Here is a 27,353-nt window from a genome sequence, read left to right on the forward strand (position 1 = left end):
ACACCCACACCCCACAGCCACTCACACACACACACACACACACACACACACACACACACACACACACACACTACAGTATTGTTGCTTCTCAGAACTGGAGATCATGCACCAGTGGATGGGGATCCTTCTGATGCTCAGATTAGGCTATTTTCATCATTGATCCACTTTTCTGAGTGGATCTCAGATAATCAGTTTTCTAATCCAAGGCCAAGGGTTCATCATCACCCTTCCGTTCTCTCTGATCTCTTGTCTTGCAGATGTTTCTAGTCTAGAATGCTATCCTTATGTTTCTATCCAGATTCCCAATCAAGCTCAATAGTTTAGTTTCTGCCCTTCTTATTCTTTGTGTGGGAATTTTTTTCACCTGTTCGCATTTAAGTTTTTATTTCAGTGTTTCCCAAGTGATCTGTCTTGTTATCTAGTACCACATTTCTCTTTTAGCTCTCACTAGACTGGGCTTTCTGTTATTCACGTTCCTCGAGGTGGGAAACTGAACACTTGTGCTGAGAAGCGCTTTAAAAAGCCAACCCTGTTATGATGAATGCATGTTGGTCTGTGCGTGTGACCAATATCAGCAGTGACACACCTTTGAGCTCTCCGGGACCTCTCATCTCCTCACTCACATGTGGAAGCCGATGTCGGAGAGGAGTTTCCTGCGGTCTGGGGGTTCCACCTCCACTTTTCAACTCAGGGAGCAACTTTCCCAAGGAATTGGCAACAGCTCATGGGAGGGGACAGAGAGCTGAGTATCAAATGGCACCTGTCTTCTGAGACCTAGTGATTTTCATATACCAGGAGTCAGGCGTGCTTTCCTTAAACAGGTATCATGCTCACGTAACCCACATATCTACGAGGGTCAGAATATTGCAAAGTATTTTCTTCCCCGAAGGAGAGAAAGCTGGAAGTCTGTCTGAGGACTGGCTGAGCTTTTGCCCAACCCAAAACTGCTGGACCCCCTCAGCACTCCTTGGACTTGGGTGATTTAACCCTTTCTGTTATTAGAAATGTGCTAGTTGAGTGAAATTAGACCCGGAATGGCTTTATATAGAAATCTCAATTCCTGCACCAATCTGGTTTGAGAAAGAAATGTACACGCCCTTCACACTGTGCCCTCACTCCGACCCCTAATTATTCATATTTTATGGCACATGGCACAACTACAGCCCCAAAATACCTGATCTTGTTCCATTATTCCGAGGCCCCCCTCAGCCTGTGCCCTCACGCCACATCCTAATGGCCGCGTCTCAGGGTTGTTTCTGTTGGACTGCTTGTCTGGACTCTGGCTTTGTTTCTTTACTTTTACTCCACATAGGAGCGAGAGTTTCTGGCATTTACCTTCTGTTTCACTCACGTAGCGCCTTCCCTCTGGTTCCAGATGAGTCCATCTTTCCTCCCAGCTAAGCACTACTGCTCTTAGTCCTCGTTTAAAATTCTTTATTTTCTCATATGAATTTTCCAGTCAACTTGTAGAATTCTGCAGGAATTCCTCAGCCAAGGTACCCGGAAAACACTTTCCACTTTAGACATCCCAGTCCCACCAGTTGCTGAACCTGAGGGTCTCTCCTACCTCTTGTTTCTCCTGTTTCTTCAGCCTCATCTGGTAATTTTTCTTGTTTGTTTTGGTTTTTGGCTCACACCTGGCAGTGCTCAGGGTTTACTCCTCTGGCTCTGTGTTCAGAAATCGCTCCTGGCAGGCACAGAGGACCACATGGGATGTAGGGATTCAAACCACTATCCTAAATTGGCAGCATGCAAGGCAAACACCCTACCACTGTGTTATCTCTCCATCCCCTCATCTGGTATTTTGTAGTGTCTGGGAGTTGTTGGACTTTGGGGCAGTTCATTCATTTTGGGGAACCGTACCTGGTAGTGCTCAGGGCTTACTCCTGCCTCTGTACTCAGGGGTCCTTTCCTGGCAGTGGCTGGGGAACTATATGCAGTGGCAGGGATTGAACTAGGGGGTCCTGTGTGCAGGACAAGTAGGTACCTTAAGTCCTGTCCTGGATCTCCTTTTCCTCTTTGGGGGAAAGTTATCTTTAACACCAAATACCATGTAAAGGAGCCCTTCCATTTTTGTTTTCAGTGAGCCATAGAGAGTGGATAAAGTACAGCTGGGTTTTGAGACATGGACTGGAAGAATCAGTGGGACAGTTTAGAGGTCCCAGATGAGTGTGGCCCTGGGTTTGGCCTGGTGCCACCAACAAATAGATTTTGGCATTTTGGTTATGAATCCACAGCTGTGTGCGGTCTGGGCCTTCTTTTCAGTAGGCCTGGGGAAGTCTCCAGAGTTTGTGTCTCTAGGACAGCAGAATGTAAGGACCACTGGGCTTCACTTCTATCTTTTCCCAGGATCCTTCCTGACTGCACCAACCACACCATGCTGAATGGAAGTGCCTGGAAGGCTGCCCCGGCTTTGCTGGCGCTCAAGGGAGAAAAGGCTTTTGTGTCTTTGTCCTACGAGTCACTGGCTGGAGGTGTTGTTCTCGACGCCTTTGATCTGGTGGAAAAAGTTCTTCTTGGTTTTAATCTGCTGAAAGTTTTTTTTTGCATTATTAATGGGTCAGAGTAATGACTGTTCTGCATCTATTGACGACTCTCATGTATCTGGCCTTTCATTCTGTGGGTATGATTCATTATCTTAATTAGTTAGAGGATATTAAGGCCTGGGATGCAGCTGGCTTGCCATCCTGTAGCCATCTCCTTACACAGTTAAGGGTCTGACTTAAGATCTGACTTAAAAGACGTGCAGTGGTGTTATGTGTATTTACATCAATAAAGGGCATGACCTGTGATTTTTGTTTGTTTGTTTGTTTTCGGGTCACACTCAGTGGTGCTCAGGGGTCCTTCTGACTCTGCACTCAGAAATTACTCCAGGCAGGCTCAGGGGACTCTATGGGATGCCAGGTATTGAACCCGAGTTGGCCACGTGCAAGGCAAATACCTCCCTGCTGTGCTATTGTTCCAGCCCCTCGTTTTTTAAATCGGAGTCACTCTGGAACTCAGGGGACCACTCCTGGCAGTGCTGAGAGGGCTATGTGGTGCCAGGACTTGAACTGGAGTCAGCTTCATGCATAGCAAGCACCCTAACCCCTGGGCTATCTCTCCAGTCCTTTGTGATTCTCTTCCTTTGCAAAGTCTCTGGCTTTGTTTACAGAGTCGATCCAATGTGATTGTTGAGTGATGTTCCCTCCCCGCACACCCAAGAATGCAGGAAATGGCAGATCAGGTAATACAGTGAACTCTAGAACCTAAATTCTGCATCCCTATGCTGGTCCACGTTCACGCTCCAGCAAGCTCAGAGCTGGTTTGTGCTGAACGATTTCTCATGACTCAGAGGGCCAACCTCTCACACACATGGGTTCTGCAGGAACCAGAAGGGGACTGGGTTCACCTTGTCTGTGCCCTGCATGCACCTGCCATCATGAGTGGGGGTGGACCACATCTAGCACTGCTCAGGGATGGCTACAGGAGGTGCTCGGGAACTCTGTGCTCAGGGCTTACTCCTGGCTCAGTGCTCAGAGATCACTCCTGACTATGTATGAATTGCTCCTGACTCAGTTTTCCTTGGAGGTCTTGGGGGATGTTTCATGGTGCCCAGGTCTGAAACACAACAGACAGTGCAAAGCCAGCTCCTTATCCTTGTCCCCCTCTCCAGCCTGTCTGGCTATGTCTGGTCATTCAGAGGAGAAGTCTGGACACTGCTGTCCACTCTCTGACATCTTGGGGACTTTTCACTGTTCAGGCTGTTTCTGCTTCTGCTCAGGACCGATGACCTTTCAGCATCCAACAAACACAAACGTAAAATGCTCTCAGCCTGGGAGAAGCGGGGTTAGGCCACTTTCCTGGAACGTAGCTGACTCGGTTTGTTCTTCAGCACCACGTAGCATCCCCTTAGCACTGTCAAGAGCGATCCCCGAGTCCAGCACCTCCAGTAACCCAGCACTGCTGAGTGTGGTCCAGTCTCCTACTCTATAAAAAAAAAAAAATTGGGGCTGGAGCGATGTGGCAAGCAGTAAGGCGTCTACCTTGTCCACACTATCGTAGGATGGACCGCAGTTCAATCCCCCAGCATCCCACATGGTCCCCCAAGCCAGAGGTGATTTCTGAGCACAGAGCCAGGAGTAACCCCTGAGCATCACAGGGTGTGGCCCCAAAACAAAACAAAAAAACAAAAAACCCAAAACACAAAAAACCCAAAAACACGCAAGTCATGGTTCTCAATCACTCAGAAAGGAATCAAGCCTCACAGGGCCAAGCTGGTTCTCGGATCTAGACACACAACAACCTCAGGAAGACTCGTGGCACTTGGCTCAGCACTCCTTCACTTCCTCCAAGACAACTTCTGACAGAGGTCTCGGCTAGCAGGGTGGGGCACTTTCTGGGTGCCCAGAGCGGCCATGAGTGAGAACAAGACTTCTTAACTCCTGCTTCTCATTCTCTCTCCTGCTTCTACTTCTCCAGCAGCTCCTATCACCTCTCTTGCCCTCACCAGCCCTGTGGCTCCCCCTGGGACATGGCATCCCTGAGCCAGCAGGTTGGGGTGCTCCTGGGAGTCCTGCCCCAAGTCCCCATTCTGCTCATCTCCAGCTGGGGCTGCAAACCTGGATATTCAGTCTGTGTCACCAGTTTAAAAAGTTCCCCCCCTCCCAAAAAGCCAGAAGTTGGGTCTTTTGATGTAATAATATGTCTTTTTATTTATCTTAATTTGGAGTCTGTGATTTATGCCACTGTCTCTTATAGGACTCCAAGCTTGCAATATTGTCACTTCTAATTCTGCAACTTCCTGTTCCCCCATGGTTACAGGTTCCCTCAGAACCCCAGGATACTCATTACCTCAGTTTTCCCCCCAGAACTCCATGGCCCCTTCTCCTGCTCACTCCCAACCTCACGCCTCAATTTAAAGTTTGACTGTGTAGTGTGGGCCCCAGGTTTTCAGTCTCAGTCTAGGGTTTTAGGTGAAAAGGGAACTTGTCTTTGCAGCCCAACTCAACCTGGCATCCCGGCTTTTTGGCCTGCAACTCCTCTACACCTCCCCTTCCTGCTCAAACCCATGGCTCTCCTTCCCGCTCAACCCCGTTTCTCTCCTTCCCTAGAATTTTTGCGATGTCTTGTCCAGCCCTGCCTCCTCCTGTACCCTAGACCTGTCACCCGATGTGCCACAGACCCTGAGACCATGGGGTTTGTCCTCATCCTCTGGCTCCATCCAGGTCCTTTAGGTACAGGCGGCAGCATGGGATCATCTCTTGTGGTGGGGTGGAGCAAGTCCAAGTTTTTTTCTTTTTTTTGGTTTTTGGGCCACACCCGGCAGTGCTCAGGGGTTACTCCTGGCTGTCTTTTCAGAAATAGCTTCTGGCAGGCACCGGGGACCATATGGGACACCGGGATTTGAACCAACCACCTTTGGTCCTGGATCGGCTGCTTGCAAGGCAAACACCGCTGTGCTATCTCTCCGGGCCCAAGTCCGAGTTTTTAGTCTGAGCCGGCCCTGCCCTTGCTTTCTGAGTCACAGCAGCCAGGCCAGTGTGATGGTCCAGCTTGGACCATCCTTGTCCTTGTCCTTGTTTCTGCATGTAGCTTGCAGGGCGAAGGGACAAGTGACAGCTGAGGCCTCGCTCCTTCCCTTCTCTAGAAGCAACAAACTGGATGTCATATCTGGAGAGTCGAGATTTAATTTGCAACACAAGGTCAACAATGGCAGCAGAAGACATTTAAGATCAGCCTGAGGGGCCAGAACCATAGTACAGTGGTAGGGCATTTGCCGTGCACACAGCCAACACCGGATGGACCTGGGTTCGATTCCGGGCATCCCATATGGTCTCCCAAGCCTTTCAGGAGTGATTTCTGAGTACAGAGCCAGGAATAACGCTTAAACACTGGTGGGCATGGCTCAATAACCCAACCCCCTCCAAAAGATCAACCTAAAATCAAACCAAAAGCTAGAAATGAGCACCATGCGTGGGGTAGGGTATGAGATAGGGTGAGGGGAGGGTGCTGAGAGGTGGCAGTTAGCTGGGATGGCCAGAGCCAAGGCCTTTGTTGTCTCTCGGACAGGTGGTAGTATGGGCCACACACAGCAGTGCTCAGGGCCGACTCTTGACTCTGCTCAGGGTTTACTCTGACTCTGTGCTCAAGGCTCACTCCTGACTCTGTGTTCAGGGATGACTCCTAACTGTGCTCAGAGCTCGCTCCTGTGCTCAGAAATTACTCCAAGGTAAGGTGCCTGCCTTGCCTGCGCTAACCTTGGACGGACCGCGGTTCGATCCCCCGGTGTCCCATATGGTCCCCCAAGCCAGGAGCAACTTCTGAGCACATAGCCAGGAGTAACCCCTGAGCGTTACTGGGTGTGGCCCAAAAACCAAAAAAAAAAAAAAAAAAAAAAAAAGAAATTACTCCTGGCAGTGCTCAGGGGACCTATGGGATGCTGAGGATTGAACCTGGGTCAGCTGCATGCAAAGCAAATGCCTTCCCTGCTGTAATATTGCTCCAACCCCTCCAGCTTAGGGTTTAACTCACCCTAACTACTCAGGACTAGGCTGGCAGGATGGTGCTGGGTCCATCCCCTCCAGAGCTCATGAGCACTGGAAGCTCATCTTCTTCCTCCCAGTGAGAGTTTTCTGATAATTTCTGGGTTTGTGCTTGGCACTGAAGTGGGCTGGTCCCTTAGCACCTACTTCTCTTTAGCCGTGTGGTAGGACCTCCATTTCAGAAGCAGAACACGCAGGGTACCCCACCCCAAGAATTCAGTCCAGTCATAGTGGGCCACTTTTGGGGCATAAAAACAGGGTGAGGTGAGATATCTAGGCCTGCCCAGAGTGTGTCCTCATGACAGTGCTGGGGAATATTGTTGGGGTTCTCCCATCACTTCCTGCTCTCTGGCCTCCCTCGAGGCTGGTGGCAATGAGACAGGCCAGACGCCAGCTCTAGGGACTCCCTTGGTCTTGTCCTTCTTCGTGGCCTTCAGTTCCCTCCTGTTCTGTGTTGTGTATATAAACATTTTTATGGGATTATTATGTTACTGGCCCTACCCTGATCGGTGATTGTGCCCTACCCCAGGGTGTGACCTGGCATTCTGCTTACCAAAAGTGGCCCACTAGGCACTCGCATTCCACATGAGCGTCAGCATCGGGTGCCTTAACCCGGCGTTCGGTTCATCCCTGTTCAGGCACCATAGTGTTGCAAGTCAGCCCCTGATGAGGTTGACTGATGGAGGGATGGAGGATGAGGCCTTTCTCCTCCAGCTTGGACCACACGTCTGTTACCCTGTTCAGCCGGTGGTTCTGAGGTGAATGCGGTGGGAAGAAAGCCAACAGGCAGTCAAGCTTCCGAAGAAAACAGCTCTTTATTCCGTGAAGAGCCCGAAGCCAAAAGGCCTAAGAATGGGCCCCAGGAAAAAAGCCCCTCACCTTCCACAGACCCTTGTTTTTATCCCCCAGAATCAGGTACCACCCAATGGTGGGATCAGATGCCACCCAATGGTGGAAGCAGAATCAGTACTACCCTAGGGTGGGAGCAGAATGCCAGGTCACACCCTAGGGTAGGGCACAGTCACCGATCAGGGTAGGGTCAGTAACATAATAATCCCATAAAAATGTTTACATACACAACAGTTCTGTTTTTGCCTTTCCAACTGGGCTTTCCTAGAACTTGTGAGCAGACCCAGTTGCTCTCGTCTTCCAAAACTGCTTTGCTTTTCTTCCTAGATGTTGGTTTGAACCTGGACTATTGACTTGGAGGTAGAGGTAGAGCTAAGATGGAGACAAAGTGGGGTCCCCTGGAGTCCGCCCTTTCCTTCCTTTATTTTTCATCTTATGGCCCATGGGCAGCCATGAGTGGAAGCTGAGTCTCTCTCGGCCCTGAGGAAGGAGGGCGAGGCAGGAATCCACCATGTCCAGGGCAAGCTTGTCTTCCAGGCGTCCAACAAAGGCGACTTCAGACTTCTCAGCGGTTCCCATGATGGGGCACAGCTCCGGGCGGGCCCCATGCCCCGCTGGGCCTCGATCAGTAAACAGGGCAGCACATATTTTCACGGGGCTCATTGCCTGGGGCAGGGCGCTGGCCTGGGCAGTCCGAGCCAGGACCCGGTGGGTTTGGGCCGGGGCCAGAGAGGAATCAGTGGCGTGATTGTCTGTGCAGCGGGGACCGTGGGACCACCTCTGTTCCCAATTATACACGGCCTGGCCTTTGACCTCCCAGGCCCCAGCGAGGCTGGGGGTACCCCATGCCAGGCTGGAGGGTTCCATGGACAGTAAGAGCTTCTCAGGGGAGCAGATCCCGGGGGGCCCCCATTGGGGTCTGTGGCTCTTGTACCCAGCCCATGCATGGGTCCTGGTCTTGGTCCGACAGGAAGGATCTGAGGGTGGAGGCAGGTTTGGAACCAGGGGCAGCACGAAACCTTCCAGACTGTGCTCTGTTTGGGCTTATTTCTGGGGGAACCTTCCAACTCCTTCATGATAATTTTTAAAAAATGTTTTATTTAAACACCAGGGTTCCAAGGTCGGTCATAATACGGGTTTTTTCCATGGGTAAAGTTGTTCATGACTAAGTTACGATCATACAATGTACAACCACCTTCACCAGTGCACAGTTCCCATCACCAATGTCCCCAGTTTCCCCCCCTCCCACCTATCCTGCCTTGCCTGTCTCTGGGACAGACATTTTACTTCTCTCTCTTTCTCTCTCCCTCCCCCCTCTTTTCAACACCGTATTAATGAAGGGGTGCCATGCATGTCACTTTATCCCCTTCCAGCACCCCAGTTCTTATCCAGAGTGATCAGTTCCTACTATCATAGTAGTCAAGCCTTCTCTACCTGTGCTCTCTGTTCTTTGTGACAATCTTCCTGCCCTGGATGGCTCCTCTTAACTCTCATCTCTATTGTCTCTAGAATATCATCTCCCCACTGTCTTTTATTTTCCTTATATCCCACAGATGAATGAGATTATTCTGTTTATCCCCCCCCCCCCTCTCTGACTCATTTCACTCACTATAATAATCTTCAAGATGATTTTTTTCCATATCCATGAGATTGGGGCAGCACCGATGAGTCATAAAGTCTTTTTATGGACATGAGCTTCATTTAAATTATTTTAAAGAAGATGGCCGGGTCCCAGAGTCTGCCCTTGGGCTGTGCATAGATTCGCCATGAGGGAAACCAGGGTTCTGTCTCTGCTCGGTGGGGTTTTCTGAGCACCCCTGGGTGTGACCCGCTAGCCGTGGAATTGGGAATAGTCCCTGAGTAGGTCTGGGTGCGTCACCCCCAATTGATGATAACCCAGTGAAGTGGTTCCTCAAAAGGTAGCATACCAGAAACTTCCAGAAGTGGTTGGAAACATGCACCTTTCTTCTCTGCATGGTTGCGGGGTTCTCAGACTACTGGCCTGGTTATTGTGCCCAAACCCCAACTCTTCCACTCATGTTTTTATTATCAGCTCAGTTACTTGTGTCTTCAAAGGCGGGGAGCTCCCTTTCTTCTTTCTTTGGGGGCGGGAGCACTCTTGACAACGCTCAGGGCTGACTCCAGCTCTGTGCTCACAGAGACTCCTGGGTGGGTTTGGGGGACTGGATGTGATGCCAGAGATCAGACTGGGGCTGGCAGGATACAAGACAAGTTCCTTGCTCTGATTTTGTGTTTATGGCTATAAGGACATTTATTTTGTTGATTATTGTGTTTTGTTTTGGGGCCACAGCTGGGGACGCCCAGGGGTTCCTCCTGGCTCTGTGCTCAGGAATCATTCCTGGTAGTGCTCAGGAGACCTTATGGGAGGCCGAGGTCGGTGGCACGCAAGGCAAATGCCCTCCCTGCTGTGCTGTCATTCCAGCACTAGGAGGGTTTACGTCTGAGCACTGATATTATCCCCAACCCAGTTCTGCTTCTGGAAGGATAAACAAATTCGAAACCTCCTTTCACCTTAGTGCCAGTTTAGAAAGAAAGGCCCCGGAGAATTCTCAGCCGATGTCCGCTCGGAGTTATTTTAGCATTTAATTGCTTTTTTCCCATCCGAGGCAACTCAGGCTGAACGGAAATCCAATTCTTACTTAGGTGACAGTCACATTATTATGTTTTTTTTTTTTCTTGAAAGAATAAACATCTTTGAATGCTAGATTTTCAAAAATAAAAAATAAGTGCTTGTTTATCCCAAGGATGTTACAGCAGAGGCAGGTCCCAGTTGGACGGGTTGGGAGCAGCTCTTACCTCCCACCCCCAATGAGCCTTCTTATTCAGTAACTACAAGGTGGCTTGGCATGGACCAGATCACAGTGCCAGCCTTTCTCTGGCCTTACTATGCTCAGATCCACAGTCGCATGGGCACCAAGCCTTGCCAAGATGCACCTTGAATCGGGCCTAGCCCTGGCACCCCTGACTTCTCTGGAAAAGGATCCAGAACAGCACCTTGCTCTGTGTGGCCCTGTTCAGGACAAGGTTCTCTGGGCCGTGTGGGGGTGCCTGCGCCTGGTTTGGGTGATGTCCGCTTAGTCATGACTATCCCCTCCCCCTGCACAGCTGGGTTGTCACTCAGCCTGTGTCAGAAACTTTCCACAATGCAGGAAGCGACAGGCTGAGGGAATCACAGGGAGTTGAGGGTGCATCTTTCCAGCTCCCGATTGTTTTGGGAGACATCCAGGTCTGCCCACATTTCTGGGAGCCCCAGAGTGCTAGGGGGTGGATGGGGAGCCCAGGGACAGATATAGATAAAGGCTGACAGTTCAGCTGGGAGACCCCAGATCACCTCGTGCTTTGGGGATGTGTCCTCCCAAGGGCAGCGTGGCCTCACCCCCCACCAGCTGGGCTTTTTGGAAGAGTTGATACTCTTAAGAACCTCCAAGTCTGTTGTCTAGTGGCTGTTCGTGGCTCCAGGGTCTCTTATCTCTCACTGGACTGCAGTTTGCTTCCCTCCATTCCTCAGCAAAGCTCAAGTGTTGGAAGAAAAAGGACCATGCCCAACAAAGCACTAACTGTCCTTATAGATCTGGGCAACTTCTGCTAGATCATGAAGCCTCACTGGCCCTCATAGCCTCCCGAGACATCCCCCCCCCCACACACACTGTGAGAAGGGGTTCCCCACACCCCCAACACACTGCAGGAAGCACATGTTAAAGGCAACTTGAAGAAAGAAGTAACTTCCAGCCAGGTCGGGACTGGGTTTTGACCAGATGACCAAAAGTCTCAGAGCCACCATGTTTTCTTTCAGCAAAGCCCCCTACCCAATATTTTACTTTTCTCCCAAATCAGCCCCTTGAGAAGCAGCAGGGGGTGTGTGGAGGTATTGTTTGCTCTTCCCAGTTTGGTTTTGGAATCACACCTGGTGGTACTCAGAGATTACTCCTGCCTCTATGCTAAGAGAGCACTCGTGGTGGGGATTGGGGGACCCTGTGGGGTCCCTTGATTGACTCATGTGAGGCAAACGCCCTTCCCATCCATCTTGTCCCTTTAACTAGAAGCAGCACAAAGCAAAACGTTCCTCTTTAAGGAGAGGTTTAGGATGAAATGTCAGAACTCTTTACCCAAAACGAAGAAATGTGCCTTTTTTAAAGGCTTGTTGTTTTTTGCTCTAAATATGTTTGTTATGTATTATTTTTAAAAGAAAAGATTCAATTTTTGAGTGGGTTTTTGGGGGTCATGACTTTGATTCCTATGAATATATCCTCATTCTTTTAGAAATAGTCAGAGACCCTAGCAGGCATTTCCCTTGGGTTTTGTTCACCAGGGTATGGAACTGAGTTTTGATCCCAGGGTGATGTTGAATGCTCATGTGGTATTTGTGAGAGCAACTGAGAACACCAGAGAATGAGCATAAAAGAGCACTTGACAATAGGCATTTGAGAGCACTTGAGAATGAGCTAATATTTGGCTGGCAACACTACTCGTGACCATAGACCTTGTGCTATCTATGTGATGCAGCTATGATTGATCTTCTGCTTTATGGTAATCCAAGAATAGTGAAAGAAGGGTTTTGATAGACATCAGGATTTACTAAAAAACATTTTGAATCAAAGCAGGACTTTTGCAAGCTTCAGAAATGTTCTTAAAAATAATGCTTTAAGGGCTCAAGCCATAGCACAGTGAGCAGGGCCTTTGCCTTGCATGTGGCCAAACCTTGTCTCATCCCTGGCATCTCCTAGGGTCCTCTGAACCTGCCCAGGAGGTTCTGAACACAGAACCAGGGGTAACCTCTGAGCACCAACAGGTATGGCCCAACCCCCCCTAAAGCCCCCAAATACCCCCCAAAACTTGATGCTACAGACTTTGAGAAAAAGGCAACTATTATTTTAAATATGGTCATTTAAGTGCGTGATCAGTTAAGGGCTCTTCTTTATCCAGAAATGGATTTTTCTAATTTCTGCATTTTTGGTCTTTATGCTCTTTCGATTTTTACTTTGCTCATTTTCATCCTTCGATGATCCTCCCCACCTTTTTTTTTTTTTTGGTGCTTATCTTGAATTTTATAATCCAACGTAATTTGTACATTTCTCTCTCAGATATTTTTAAAATTCAATCTGACAGTTACCAAGTACTCACTTCGATCTTGGACGAGTCTGAGGAATGTAATGATACTTCTGGCTATTCATTCCCATTTTGGGCCATTTATTATGTATTTGAATATTAACGGGCTTTCCAGCTATATAATGAGTTCTGGCTTCCCACCAGGCCAACGGACGAAGCATCTCCAAGTTTCGTTGAATCTCACATTCTTTGCACACCCATGTTATTTTTGGCTTTTGCAGAAACTTACAACGATTTATATAAATATGTGTATATCTATGATTTTCTAGTTAGACTTAAATAAACAGCCAGTGCCTATGCTGAAACCAAGCATTTCAAAGCAAATATAGATATAATAAAAAATTGAGAACAAAAGCCACACGTACAGTTCTATCAGATAATTCCATTTTACCAACGTGAAAGGCACATTTTCCAGCTTGGGCCAAGCAATCCCTTAGAGACTCTGGCCTCGGTAAACATTTCCCAGTTTTCTTAATTTGTTGAGGCTCTTTGCATTAATTAAAAATGATAAAAAAAAAAAGACAAAGTATTTGAACGTGACCTTCATTTGGCATTTGTATTAACTTTTCTTTGTCCCATTTTATTTAATTCTTCCACTTCTGTTGTTCAATTTGTGTTTGACCCGTGTAGCCGAGATGGAAATTAAATGACATTTCCAGGCCCTCCCGTCTTTAAAATACTGTGTTCATCGTGGATCAGAAAGGATCATCTTCCTTTTTCGGCTAATTTATTCATTTCACAATTTCCCTCCAGAAGTCTCAGCAGAAGGCTCCGGAGCGGACTCAACAGCAGAAAACCGAGTCGGCTGAATTTCTGATGGGTGAGCTTCGCTTGATGAGTTATCGCTCATAATTTGTGTAAGGATTAATTAACTAATTACAGACAAATGGCTGTGGGCGAATTTTTGCTCTTGCTTGTCAGGGTGCAATTTGTAATTATTTTAATCATTTATTCTTTTTTTTTTTTTTTTCGAAGAGTTAATTTTAACCTAATTCTGTTTGGGTGACATTTGAGAATCGGGCACACTCGACTCTTCCTGCTCACGAGACATCCAGGGGGGGAAGGTCTGTGGGTCGCAAGGAGGGACCAGGCCGTAGCAGGATTTAGGCCTCTTTGTTTCTTGGGTACCAGAAACCCAGCCTCCAGCCTGATCAGTGTGGACGACTCACGTCCTGGCTCCAGAGAAGAAGGGAAAGCTGAGAGAGTGGGGGTCACTCAGTCCAGTGTCCTTCTACAGAGCCTGGAGCTGTCACCCCATGAAGCCCAATGCTACGTCTTTTGCTGGTCCATCCTGGGAGCGCAGCATCTCGGTGCACTGCCTAGCATCCCCAGCGTGCGTGTGGGCTGGACCCACAATCCTGGTCTCTCTGTTGTCTTTGGAGAAAGAACTCATGGGATGCTGGGCCCAGCAGTTAGCCACTAGTGTGCACTGGGAGCCCTTCATCCCTCTCTGGAGAGTACCATGGTCTCCCCAGAGTTGAGACCCCTTGGCTGGGCTCACAGAACATGGGAGAAACTTCCACCCGCTTCACAGCAAGGTCCAGCTTGCTTGAGTTGGTCGCTGGGCCATTTCCACTGGGGACTGTTGGGTCTCTCTAAGCTGGACATATTCACACACACTCACATATACTCCCTCTGGGCATATGGGGTGCCTAGTGTCCCCCCTCCGCAGCCTCTAGGCTGTGCCTCTCAGGGTACCTGCCGGGAGTCATTAAAACTTGCTGCCTTGGCGCTTCTCCTGCCTGAGCCAGACAAAGGCTCTGGAACTTAATGGCCAGGGAGCTTCCTGCGGGCCGTGGGGTAATGGGGCGTGAGAGGGCCCAGATGCCGCCCCCAGTCCCTGCTCGTCGGCTCAGCACCTTCTCCCCACCGCACCTGGAGGGGCAGCCCGGCTCTGCACCTTGACTTTCCTGAGGCGGTGGCTGATTCCTAAATGCTTCAGGGGGCCAGAGGGGGAGTGCACCAGGGATTTGGTGGCCTTGGGATTTCTGTGTTCTGGGTCATTGGCACGTGGGCGATGATCGGTGGCTTTAGCCTGGTGTGTGTGTGATTGTGTGTGTGATTGTGAGCTTGCACACGCAGTGGGAAAGCTGTCGGTCTGATGCCCACGCTCGGACTCTGCTTCCTGCAGTGACCCAAGCACTGTGTCTGAGTCCTCCCCCCACTTCCTCTCCCATGGAGGGTGCATGGGCAGTGGTGGCTGGTGCCTGTTGGATGTGGCAGACCTGAGCCTGACCCCTTCCTGCTGGGTGCACCGAAGTGCATGCTGGAAAGATAGACCGGGTGGGGTCTGTGTTAGTGGCCCTAAAGCTCCTTCAGCTGCCTGGGCTGTGGTCCAGGGTGCTTGAACCTTCTTCTGTCCCAAAGGTGGGTGCAACTATGTGGACTGTGGGCATGGAACTCCCCTCCCCTCACCTCTGCAAGAGTCGAGGCAGCTGTGGAGCCTGGAGCTGAGCTGAGGGTCTTAAGAAGGGAGAGGGTCTTTGTGCCTCAAGGACGAGCTGCAGCCTCCATGGCCCCTGCAAGGTCAGGGTCGGGTCCAGAGGAGAGGACAGTGCAGTGTGATGCTTCCTGACTGCAACATGCATGATGTCCTATGACACCTGCATGTGATGTCTCATGGCTGAGTCATGCCTGATGTCTCATGACTGCACCTTGTGTGATTTCCCATGACTATAGCATGTATGATATCTCATGACTACATGCATGATTCTCATGACTGCAACAATATAGGATCTCATTCACATAACACACATGATGTCTCATGATGACACAACATCCCACAACTAAAATGGATATCTCATGACCGCAGCAGGTGTAAGGTCTTATTCCTGCAACATGTGATGTCTTATGATGGCGCCACGATATTTCATGACTGCAACACATGTGATAACACATGACTGCAGTGCGTGTGATGACTCATGACTGTGCCACATGTTATATCTCATGACTACACTGTGCATAGGTGTCTCATGACAGAGGGAAACTATTTTAAAAGATGTCCGAGGACACTCTGGGCCATGCTTCATATCCTGATTTCTCAAGAGACGGCAACCTTTCCTTGAAGTTAGGGGCTCACTTGAACTTTTGGGGCTCCAGCTGCAGAGAGAAGGGGTGCATTCAGCCTGGAGGGCTTCCTGTTAAAGCCCCAGCAGTTTCCACCCCTGGCACCAGGCTCTCATGTTGAATTGTGGCATCTTCTCCTTTACTGGACCAAGGAGAAGCTATCTTGATGCTGTTTCCAATATTCCTACCACCTTGAGCCTCTTGGTTGGAGTTTCTGGGTAAGACTCTTTACAAGCATCGCCAGAGTCTTCTCAAATATCTAAGATCAATGATCTAGATGGAACATGGTGGCCCAGACACCAGCAGATTGAAATCTATGAAAATCCCAGTGAATCCTGAAAAAGGAGCCTCTGTCTAGATGACTTCTGATCCTACTGATGCTACGTCTCACATCGTGCTGGTATGAGGAGGGCTTCACCGTGAGAAATGCATCCAAACCCCAATTTTAGGGTATTTAGAGCTCTGCTTCCTTACCAGGATGAAGGCGCCTGGAGCCAGTTCCTTCTTTCTGAATGAGTCCAAGTCCCAGGAATGACAGATCCATTTCAGTAGGCAGGAAGGGGGCCAAGATTTGGGGAGGCTGATCACAGATGGTTTTCTCTGTCGCAACGTCATCGTGGAGGCTAGGGTTGGGCTAGTCGGATGAGGATCCCAGATAAGGCAATTGTGGGGACAGTGCGTTGAGTAAGATTTTATTTTTTTGCTAATTCATTTCTACATTTTGCTTCATGTTTACTTAACTTTATGTGGTAAGACTTTTGCATTGAGTTGATTTCTTTCTTTCTTTCTTTCTTTCTTTCTTTCTTTCTTTCTTTCTTTCTTTCTTTCTTTCTTTCTTTCTTTCTTTCTTTCTTTCTTTCTTTCTTTCTTTCTTTCTTTCTTTCTTTCTTTCTTTCTTTCTTTCTTTCTTTCTTTTCTTTTTCTCTTTCTTTTCTTTCTTTCTTCTTTTCTTTCTTTCTTCTTTCTTTCTTTCTTTCTTTTTCTTTCTTTCTTTCTTTTCTTTCTTTCTTTCTTCTTTCTTTCTTTCTTTCTTTCTTTCTTCTTCTTTCTTTCTTTCTTTTCTTTCTTTCTTTCTTTCTTTCTTTCTTCTTCTTTCTTTCTTTTCTTTCTTCTTTCTTTCTTTCTTTCTTTTCTTTCTTTCTTTTCTTTCTTTCTTCTTTCTTTCTTTTCTTTCTTTCTTTCTTTCTTTCTTTCTTTCTTTTTCTTCTTTCTTCTTTCTTTCTTTCTTTCTTTCTTCTTTCTTTCTTTCTTTCTTTCTTTTCTCTTTCTTCTTCTTTCTTTCTTTTCTTTCTTTCTTTCTCTTCCTTTCTTTCTTTCTTTCTTCTTTCCTTTCTTTCTTCTTTCTTTCTTCTTCTTTCTTCCTTCCTTCCTTCTTCCTTCCTTCCTTCCTTCCTTCCTTCCTTCCTTCCTTCCTTCCTTCCTTCCTTCCTTCCTTCCTTCCTTCCTTCCTTCCTTCCTTCTTCCTTCCTCCTCCTTCCTTCCTTCCTTCCTTCCTTCCTTCCTTCCTTCCTTCCTTCCTTCCTCTTCCTTCCTTCCTCTTCCTTCCTTCTCTTTTCTTTCTTTCTTTCTCTCTTCATTCTTCCTCTTTTCTTCTCTCACTTTCTTTTTTCTTCCTTCAGCTCTCTCTTCTCTATTTTTTTTATTTTTGGGTTTTGGGGCCACACCTGGCTGTGTTCACATACCGATCAAACCTGGGCTGGTCCCAGGTTGGCTGCATACAAGGCAAATGCCCTACCCATTGTACTATCACTCCAGGTCCTATTCTTTTTTTCTTGGTTAAAAAAAGAAAGAAGGATGCCGGCAAGGTAGGGTGTTTGCTCTGCATATGGCCGACCCAGGTTTGATCCATAGCATCCCATAAGTTCCCTCGAGCCTGTCAGGAATGATTCCTGAGCACAGAGCCAGAAGTAACACCTCTGGAGCGACCCCACAACCAAAACCAAAAAGCAAAATAAAAATAAGAAAGAAAAAAAAGTCAATAACCAACACAGAAGTTTTGTTTCTCTTAACTCAGACCTTACTAAGCTGACAGCAGTATTTGGGGCACCAAGCATGTTTGCAAACAGAAGAAATGCTACAGGGTCCTTAAGTTCAATTCTTGATGATACCCTGCAAAGAAATTGGTGCTTTTATCCTTATTGTTCTAAAATCTACATTTGATCATTTTCTCATTAATTTTTAGCAATAGAAAGATAGCATAAGCTCATTTCTTGAATTATCTTGTCTGACCTTTAGCAAGATGATAATTACAAAAAAAAAAAAAGAAGAAAAGAAAAAAAAGAAGCTGGGAAGACTTTGTTAAAAGAAAAAAAAAACAAACACAAAAAACCCTCCAGCCTATAAAATAGCGAAAATGGCCCTTCTGTGCTGGTGTCGATTTCAAAATTAACATTCTGTTTCATGTGCCTCTAATAACCACTGACCCTGCTTCCGGCACTTTCCCAGGAAATGAGCACGGCTGGAGTGACTGACCCACTGATGGATAAGGAAATAGCACCACGGTGGTGTTGGCTGGGGTCAGCCCAGGGCTGGGGGAGCCAGGAGCAGATTTGGGGTCAGAATTTTCTTCCTGTTCATGAGGATGAGGTGATGGCGTTGCCTGCACAACTTTGAGGAGCCTTTGTTGCTTCTGTCTACACAGGCCAAGGCCACTGTGCCTGGGAAGGGCCGATGGTGGGTGAGAGATGACTTCTGTCATCTGCTGCTACTGGAAGACCCCATCCTTCTCCTTCGGCCCTGCAGTTCTCAGTCACTGCTTGTCACCCCCACCTAGCAGCCGGGTCCCCTCCATGGGGTGAAAATGTCCCTTGGGTTATGTGACTTTGGCTGTGGGGGTCACACCCAGAGGTGCTCAACAACCCTGTGTGGTTCCAAGAAATTGAATTCGGGCTCATCACGTGCAATGCATGCACCCTACCTACTGTACAAAAATCTTTATATTTTAACATGATTTTATATTGTTGGGTTTTTGGGGGCACATCTGGTAGTATGTAGGACTCACTCTTGTCTCTATGCTAAGAAGGGATCCCCATGAGCGGTTTGGGGCCTGCATGGGGTGATGGAGATAAAGCCATCTTGGCTGAGTACTGGTGCGTTGGCTTGTCTGCCAGTAGCATGAAGGGAAGGGGAGGGGTCCATCAGGTGAGGGCACATCCTAGCTCATTGCTCCCTTGGGACTGGGTTGGAGGGAGCTTGGATTAGCCACATCTGCTGAAATCACCTTGAAGTACACCCCATGTTTTTCTTTATTTTCTTAAAAATGGAGCATGTCCTTGTTGTACATTCACAAAAACCTAGCTGCCCTCTTATCTGTTAATATACTGCAGTAGGAGCTGTGAGAGGCCAAGGGCCATTAGATACTTAGTCTACTTTATCTTGAAATCCTTTCTCTTGGAGAATGAGGGTCAGGAGGATGGGCCTGTGGTAGGAAGCTTGCTTAAAGGGCTGGTGGTGAATAGAGTGAGGGCAGAGAAGGAAGCAGTGTGACAATGAGAGTTGGGAGTGATCCCTCTGGACAAGAACTGGAGGAAATGGGATAGCCAGAATAACCCTCCAGGAACAATAGTGCAAAGGGAGAAATAGGCTAACAATAGTTAAAAGGGGGGGAGAGAAAGAGAGAGAGAGCGAAAGAGAGAGCGAAAGAGAGAGAAAGAGAGAGAGGGAGAGGGAGAGAGGGAGAGAGAAAGAGAGAGAGAGAGAGAGAGAGAGAGAGAGAGAGAGAGAGAGAGAGAGAGAGAGAGAGAGAGAGAGAGAGAGAGAGAGAGAGAGAGAGGTGGAGGGAAACAGGACATTGGTGGCTGGAAATGTGCCCCAGTGAAGGGACGCATGTTGGACCCTGCATGACCGAAACTCAACCATTCACAACTTTGCACTCAATCTCATGGTGATTCAACAAAAATATTTAAAAATGTAAAAGACCTTTTCTAGTGGAGAAGCATCTCGTTCTGAGAACATGTTTGCAGTCTGCCCTTCCAGACTGTTGCAAGTCAACCCCTGAAGAGGTTGACTAATGGAGGGATGGAGGATGAGGTCTTTCCCCTCCAGCTCGGAGCATGCGTCTGCCACCCTGTCCAGCCAACGGTTCTGAGGTGAAACGGCGGGTAAACAGCTCGAAGACAGTCAGGCTTGTGGAAATATTAGCTTTATTCGGTGGACAAACTGAAGTCCAAGGTCTCAGCCTCAGTTCCAGCAAAAAGCCCCTTGCCTTCCACAGCCCCTTGTTTTTATCCCCCAGAATCAGGTACCACCCAATGGTGGGATCAGATACCACCCAATGGTGGGAGCAGAATCAGGTACCACTCTAGGGTGGGGGCAGAATGCCAGGTCACACACTAGGGTAGGGCACATCACCGATCAGGGTAGGGTCAGTAACATAATAATCCCATAAAATGTTTACATACAAAACACCAGACCATTGCTGGATCAATAACTTCTTTGTTTGTTTATTTGTTTTTGGGTCATACCCAGCAGCTCTCAGGGATTACTCCTGGTTCATGCACTCAGAAATTACTTCTGGCAGGCTGGGGGGACCATATGGGATGCCAAGATTTGAACCCAGGTCAGCCAAATGCAAGGCAAACACCCGACCTGCTGTACTGCATCACTTTGGTCCTAATAACTCCTTTTATCATTATTATTGTATACATAAGTGGCGACAGTGTTATCACCGATAGGCTCTTCTATCAATCTAACAGGTTGGTACCAAAATGGTCTCTGATCAGTGAATGAGCTTGTTTGTCGAGTGGCCAAGAGAGACCGAGATAAGAGACAGTCCTGTTGTGTCTTTTTAAGGTTGGCGCCAGCCTCTTGGTATCAGTTTCTTGCAAAGGCAAATGTGTCTTTTCCTAAATGGAGCTATGCCTGAATGTGCATCTCTGTCAGCTGCAAAGGTCCCGGTCTGCTGAGCTGGGGAGGGGAAGTCGATGTGGCCAATTTCCTGCCCTGGCTCTCCCTTAGCTCTGAGGGTGATGGGAGACGGAGGAGCAGTTTTCTTCCATCTATGGAGATGCCTGTGATGAGTATTCACCTCCTAACTATTCACAGGGTGAGTGGGTTCCTCTCATTTCTTTGGGGAACTATAGATGGGAAGCCCTTGGGGACCCACCGGGATACAGAGAGAGCTCTGAGCTCCTGGGCAAATACCCAAGATGGGGCACAGAGATGGGCCTAGAGAGCCTCCAGCTGTAGGTCAGACCTGGGAGACCCCAGGTGGAACAGGGGAATATCTGCATGCTGCATCCTAGACACCTGGCCCTAGCACCTCTGTCTCCCCTGCATGTCCCCCCTCTCCAAAGGTCAAGAAGCTATTGCCAGCAGCCCCCACCCAGCCGTGGCATCTCTTATGCCCCCTGGCTCCACTTCCTGTTCTGTGCTGCCAAGAGACTAGGACGAAACCCAATGCTGGACTTGGTGAGGGTTAGGAAGCTGCCTGGACAAACTCTCCTAAGAGCAGGTTCATGTGGGATGAGACAGTAAATGATTTCATCATGGAAAAGCATGTATGATGCTCCATGTGTCCAGGTGAGTAAAACCTGGCAGAAGAGTGTCATGGGCACAGATTTCAGTTTCTTCCCACCTGGGGTGGTCAGGGTCATGCTATATAGATGGAGGCAGGAAGGACAGACTCCCAGGTCATGAACACAGGCTTCCACAATGCCCTGTGGCAGCAGCAATCAGTGAAAACTCAATGAAACGACGTTTGGGGTGGACCCCCATTTCTTGTCTTTATTAGTTTGTTGCCAGTGACTTGGCTGACCTTGGCACAATCCAGAATGTTCAGCAAACAGAGAACTCAGACAGGATGCTGGTGAAGACGAAACTCTCTGAAGCCAGCCTGGGTCCAGGGCTGAATGAGCACTTTTCAGTGATGGCATTTGGCCCCTAGACTCAACCCACAGCGAGGCTCCATGTTCAAGGACTGAGGCACCAAGACCACGTGGCCCTCACTGTGAAAGTGCTTGTGCTCTGCACACAAACAATAATGGCGTCATGACACTTCCCTTTCCTGAATATCTGTTCCACAGATGTCTGCTGGGCTTTGTGTATATATTTGCTCTGTTTTTGTTTGTGAAAATCCAAATTTCTGTCAGATATTATTTTCCCTTTGCTTAAGGAAAGGGCCATAATATTTTATTTATTTATTTTTATTTTGGAGGGGAGGTCCTAAGCTGTGTCCCAGACTATGGGTCTCACTAATGGTTTCATGCAAGGACCCTGCCATGGGTGCCTGCCATGTACAAGGACTGAACTCATCCCATGGCCGGGATGGAACCCTACTTAGCAGTTGGGCAGGGTGCAGGTCCTGCCCTTAGCCCCAGCCCAGCTGTCCCCCTCATCCTTCCTGCCTGTGGACAGGAGCAGCTCAAACACCGACCAGCTTCCCTCAGAAACTCTGGGCCCAGATCTTCGCCATCTCTGTCTCCCAACACAGCTCAGAGAAGGCTGTTGTGCCCCAGTCCCCACGGTCTGGCTCCCCAATCGCTCTTCTTGAAAATCTATGCTCCTCCTCTACCTTTCAGGGGCTCCTGGTTCCTCAGGTGCTGACCTGGAGCGGCTGCCATGGTTTTGGCCATGAGCCTGTAGTTGGCTGAGCTTGGGGATAGGTGTCAGGGAGTTTTCTGGAGCCCCAGTTGGAATAGGGACCAGGACCAGGACCTACTGTGCCTACTCGAGGATCTGGCTGCTCTTTGCATCGAGACAGACCTGGGCAGCAGCCTCACTGTGGATGTTTTCTGTGTCCAGCTGCCCCTCAGCACCCCAAAGTGCCTGTGGTCCTCGAGTTCTAGGGGTGTATTGCCTAAGGGTGCTCAGGGGTTTCTGTGAAGGTACCTTCTCCTGTGACCTCATTGGGCAGGAGAGTGACAGAGGAGAGTGGAACAGGGACATAGGGAGATTGAGAGCCAGATCCAGAGACTGTGAGAGAGAGAGAGAGAGAGAGAGAGAGAGAGAGAGAGAGAGAGAGAGAGAGAGAGTTAGACATAGAGATTGAGAGAGACTGACTGAGAGATATATTTTTTAAGAAAAATAGAAGACATTATTGTAATAATGCCCAGAGACAATAGAGATGAGGGCTGGAAGAACTGGCCCACGATTTAAAGTTTACCGCAAAGAGTGGTAAGTGTAGTTAGAGAAATAACTACACTGACAACTACCATGATATGATAGTGAGAGAAGCAGAATGCCTGTCTCGAATACAGGCAGGGGGTGGGGGAGGAGGAAGATGAGGGAATTGCTGGTGGGAAGGTTGAACTGGTGAATAGGGGTATTCAACTATGTAATCATGGTGCTTAAATAAAGATATTAGTTAAAAAAGAAAACTGTAAAAAAATGATACTGAGAGATAGACAGAGACTGAGCTAGAGACAGAGAGAAGAGACTGAGAGATAGAAACTGAGAGAGACAGAGACAGAGTCTGAGAGACAGAAATTGAAAGACAGAGAATGAGATATAGAGAAAGTCAGAGACTGAGAGACAGAGACTGAGGATAAAGACAGGCATCAAGAGACAGAAAATGAGATATATAGGCAGAGACAGGGAGACAGAGTTTGAGAGATAGACGAGAGACAGACAGGGGACAGAGACTGAGAGAAAGACAGAGAAGAAAAGGAGGAGCACTGGAGCCCATTTAGGTCCTGGCCTCTGGTCCTTCTGTTTCTCAGCCCTGAGTCCTCCTGCCCACCTTGGTGCAAAGCTCTGTCCAAGCGAACACAAAGTGAACTTTCCTCATAAACAAGAGGTGCTTGAGAAGCTTCTGTGCAGACCCAGTTGCTGACGATCCATCATCAAAGTCTGCAGACAGACCTCCCCCCTACATCTGCTTAGCCTCAGGGGCCTGAGTGCCTCTCTCCTCAGGCAGCAAAGCGCCCAAGAACTGTGTGGTAAGAACTGTGGGTCACACTAGGATGGGTAGAAGAAGCCAGGGTCTCTAGCACCCTGTAGGCTTGGCGGGAGGAACAAGTCCAGCAAAGCTTCTTTGTCTGGCCATGGCTGACTTTAGCCCCTGAGGTCAGCTCGGACCCTGGCAGTGAGGGCCGACTCTCAGAAGGGAGGGACAAGATGGTTCCAGACTCAGCCCAGGTATGCTGGCTTTTGAGAGGACTCCCCTTCAGTGCTCTGCTCTGCTGGGGAGGACAAGAAGGGTTTGAGAAGGAACAGAAAATAGCTTCATATCCATGTGATGAAAAATTTCCAGAAGAGGGTTAGAGAGAAAGGCATTTGCCTTGCATGTGGCTGACCTGGGTTCGATCCCTGGCATCCCATAGGGTCCTCAGAGGCTGCCAGGAGTGATCCCTGAGTGCAGAGTCAGGAGTTACCCCTAAGAGCTGGGTGGGCCCCAACCCCTCCAAAGTGCTAAATCTGTAATGTGCTCTGTGATGTTTTGATTACAAGGTCAATGCCCTCTGAATCATTTAATGGTGAAATGCCAAAATGCATTTGCTTTGCTTTAAAAAAAAATGCCAGCTTTTCTGAGAGCATGAGCTAATCAAGTTCTCAGTTTTGACAGAACACCAGAATCATTTATATTTATATTGTCTAGAACTATACTTAACTCTAGATGCTAGGTATTAGTGTCTCTTCCATTTATCTATATGCTAGTCTATGGAAATACTTAACCAGTCTATGTTTGCCTTGAATGCAGAAGGTTGGTGGTTCGAATCTCGGCATCCCATATGGTCCCCCGAGCCTGCCAGAAGCGATTTCTGAGCATAGAGCCAGGAGTGACCCTGAGCACTGCTGGGTGTAACCCCAAAATAAAAAAAAATTAACCAATCTAGAATAATTTTATATTTTTGATATTTTATACTATTTTTATATTATTATCATATTATTATATGTTATAACATATAACACACATTTATCATATATTTACATAAATAAATAAACACACAAATATACAATGATACATAAATATATAATATGTCATTATATATGATTTACTATTTATTTTTAAGTTATGATTTATTCTAATTTTTAATTCTATTTATTTTATTTTTATCTATTTATTTTAATTATAATTTTTGTGTTTATTTAGAATGAACAGTAACATCAAATTTTGATTTTTTTTTTTTACCCTCACTGCTCTTATTTGAAAGTCTGTTGCAGAACCCAAGGCACTCCCCTGTCCTTCCTCATCTTCCGTGGGCACTAATCTGGGATAGACTCATAAGGATATTAATGAAGTGGCAGGCTGCATGCTCGCCATCCCCGCATCAAACCCACAGAGAGAATGAGGAATCATGGCTCTGACTGGCTGACCGTGTTTCTGGATAAAGACACACGTAGCGGTTGTTTCTCCTCACCTGGTCACCCGGTCAAGCAGCTATGAGCCCTTCCTAACCCTAAGTAACATCACAAACTCCTGCTGGGTGCTCCCTTCCCACTCCTTCCTGCGAATCGCCCACAGAACCCAGTTACATCCTGGGGTTGGGCTGGTAGCGGGTGTCAACTTTTCTACATCGTCAGGCTGGTGATCGAAGACCACTTGAGGATCGAGAAAATTGTGTGGGGGATACAGGATTGGAAGATCAATATGTTGGTGGTTTATTGACCGAAACTTAGACAAATGTCTGCTGGGTAGAAGTGGACAGAGATGGGGGAGGACATAGAGGAGCATGTGTGGCCTATGTGTGGATAAGATAGAGGAGAAGATACGAATAGGCACCTAACTAAACAGATAGTAACATCTCTATTGACAATAGACTGGAGGAGAGACAGAGGAATAGAGAATTGTGGACAAGACTCAGATCCATAATGCATCTGCCATGTACAGTGTTGGGATGAACTTTGTAAACACAATGCACTAATGGTCTCTGTTCTATGTTCATGGTAGCACTAGTCACAATAGCCAGAATCTGGAAACAACCCAAGTGCCTGAGAAGAGATGAGTGGCGAAAGAAACTGTGGTACATCTACACAATGGAATACTATGCAGCTGCTAGGAAAAATGAAGTCACAAAACTTGCCTCTACATGGATGGACATGGAGAGTATTATGCTGAGTGAAATGAGTCAGAGGGAGAGGGACAGACATAGAACAGTCTCACTCATGTACTATCCAGAGACAAATAGGAAGGAGGATCAGGAGGTCCAGCCCATGATATGAAGCTTGCCACCAAGAGCGGTGAGTGCAGTAAGAGTAGAGAAGGGTCTACCATGACAATGATAGTTGGAACTGGCCACTCTGGAAAAGAACTGGGTGCTAATAGGGACTAAAGTGATATGCACGGTACCCCCTCATTGACAGTGCAAAGCACAATGTCATAAATGAGTGAGAGAGTGAGAGAGAGAGAGAGAGAGAGAAGCAGACGGCCTGTCCCAGACTCAGGCAAGGGGTAGGGAGTGGAAGGGAAATGAGGACACTGATAAAGGGCAGTGTACATTCTATAACTGAAACCAAACTACTAGCTTTTCTGTAACCATGGTGCTTAAATATAAAATTATTATTAAAAAAAAGTAATGAGCTTTGTCAGGTTTTGTTCAAAAGCACATAGACAAGGCCTGATGGGTCTTGTTTTAGACAAAGAAGTTGGAGAGAGAGACAGAGAGACATAGATGGGTAGAGAGAGAACAGTGAGAAGAGAGACAGAAAGATAGAGACAGAAAGACAGAGAGACAGAGAGAACAGTGAGACAGAGACAGAGACATAAAGACAGAGAGAGAACGCACTGGTGTCTCATGCCCTCTTGCCCTTTCATCTCTCAGTGCTGTGTGCCCTGTCCTTGGCCCCTGGTGCCCTCCTGGGTGTGAGATGCTGTATCTGGGTCCAGAAGGTCCCCCACAACTCTCATTCCAATCTCGGTGCTTGTGGGTTCCTTGGGGCTTTCTTGGGGGTCATTAACATGCACACTTTCCATTTGAGAGGATTGACTTAAATATATTTAAACAGCATGCCATTCAAATGATTTTTTAAAGAGCAATTTTCTACTGTAGATTTAGAGCACAACAGATCTATTTTAGCAGCATAATTTCTGATTAACTAATTTAATCGGTACGAAATTGCATAAGCAAAACCTGAAACAAGCCGCCATCATTTTTTTTTGCCTTTGGATGTAACATAATATTTTCAAAAATGAACCAAATAGAGTAATTAGCCCCCAGGCGGAGCAAATGACTCTAAGAACCATCTCCCACACGCTCCTTGGGTGGAGAGCCTGAAATGAAAACAGAAATGTGTCGACTGTGGGGTGAAAGCCTGCATGTCCCCTATTAAGTCACAGCTTGGCAAATTAATCGGCTGGGTTACCTTTTCTGAAGTTCAAAGGGAAGGAAATTGGTGTCTTCTCTCCAGGCTGCCCCAAAACTCGGCTGCGATAAGCCTTCTAATTCAGAGGGGGACTTGACTGCCTGTAATCACATTTATTTTTCGGTTCTTTAGCTAATTCGGGCTTATCCCGTTGCAATTCTATTAGTGATGGCTGCCCAAGACCTTCCTTGCATAAACTATTCTCATCGCAGTTGTGGGAGTCGCCCCCGATGTGTTGAACGGGGGGAGGCTCTATTTGTCTCTAGGGGTTCTGGACCCCAATGTTCAGCCTTGCCTGGTCTTGAGCAAAAATGTACAAACCACCTGGATTTGGGTTTTTAGAGCTATGCAAATTGAGGAATACGTTGGATCATGTGCTATAGGATCTTTATCAGTTCTCCCTGATATTTCAATACAATAGTTGCTGAAGAAACTGGTGGTGTAGTTCCTCATGCCCCCCCTAGGGAAGATTTGCTTCAATGTTGGGGAAGAAAAGGAACTCCAAAGCAGTGCTTGGGAGTTGCAGGGCATCTTCCTTGTGATTCC

General features: G+C 47.6%; 1 protein-coding gene and 1 non-coding gene across 4 annotated transcripts in view; both read right to left on the minus strand.

The window, feature by feature from the left end:
• TMEM14C (transmembrane protein 14C) overlaps nucleotides 1-27,353 on the minus strand; it is a 1,060,545-nt gene that overhangs the window by 249,382 nt on the left and 783,810 nt on the right. The window lies entirely within an intron of this gene.
• Nucleotides 87-162, minus strand: LOC125996944 (small nucleolar RNA U2-19). Its single transcript, XR_007491595.1, has one exon. It is a non-coding gene; the product is annotated as a small nucleolar RNA U2-19 (small nucleolar RNA).

This window comes from Suncus etruscus, chromosome 18 (genome assembly GCF_024139225.1).
Source record: "Suncus etruscus isolate mSunEtr1 chromosome 18, mSunEtr1.pri.cur, whole genome shotgun sequence".
NCBI classification, from domain to species: Eukaryota; Metazoa; Chordata; class Mammalia; order Eulipotyphla; family Soricidae; genus Suncus; species Suncus etruscus.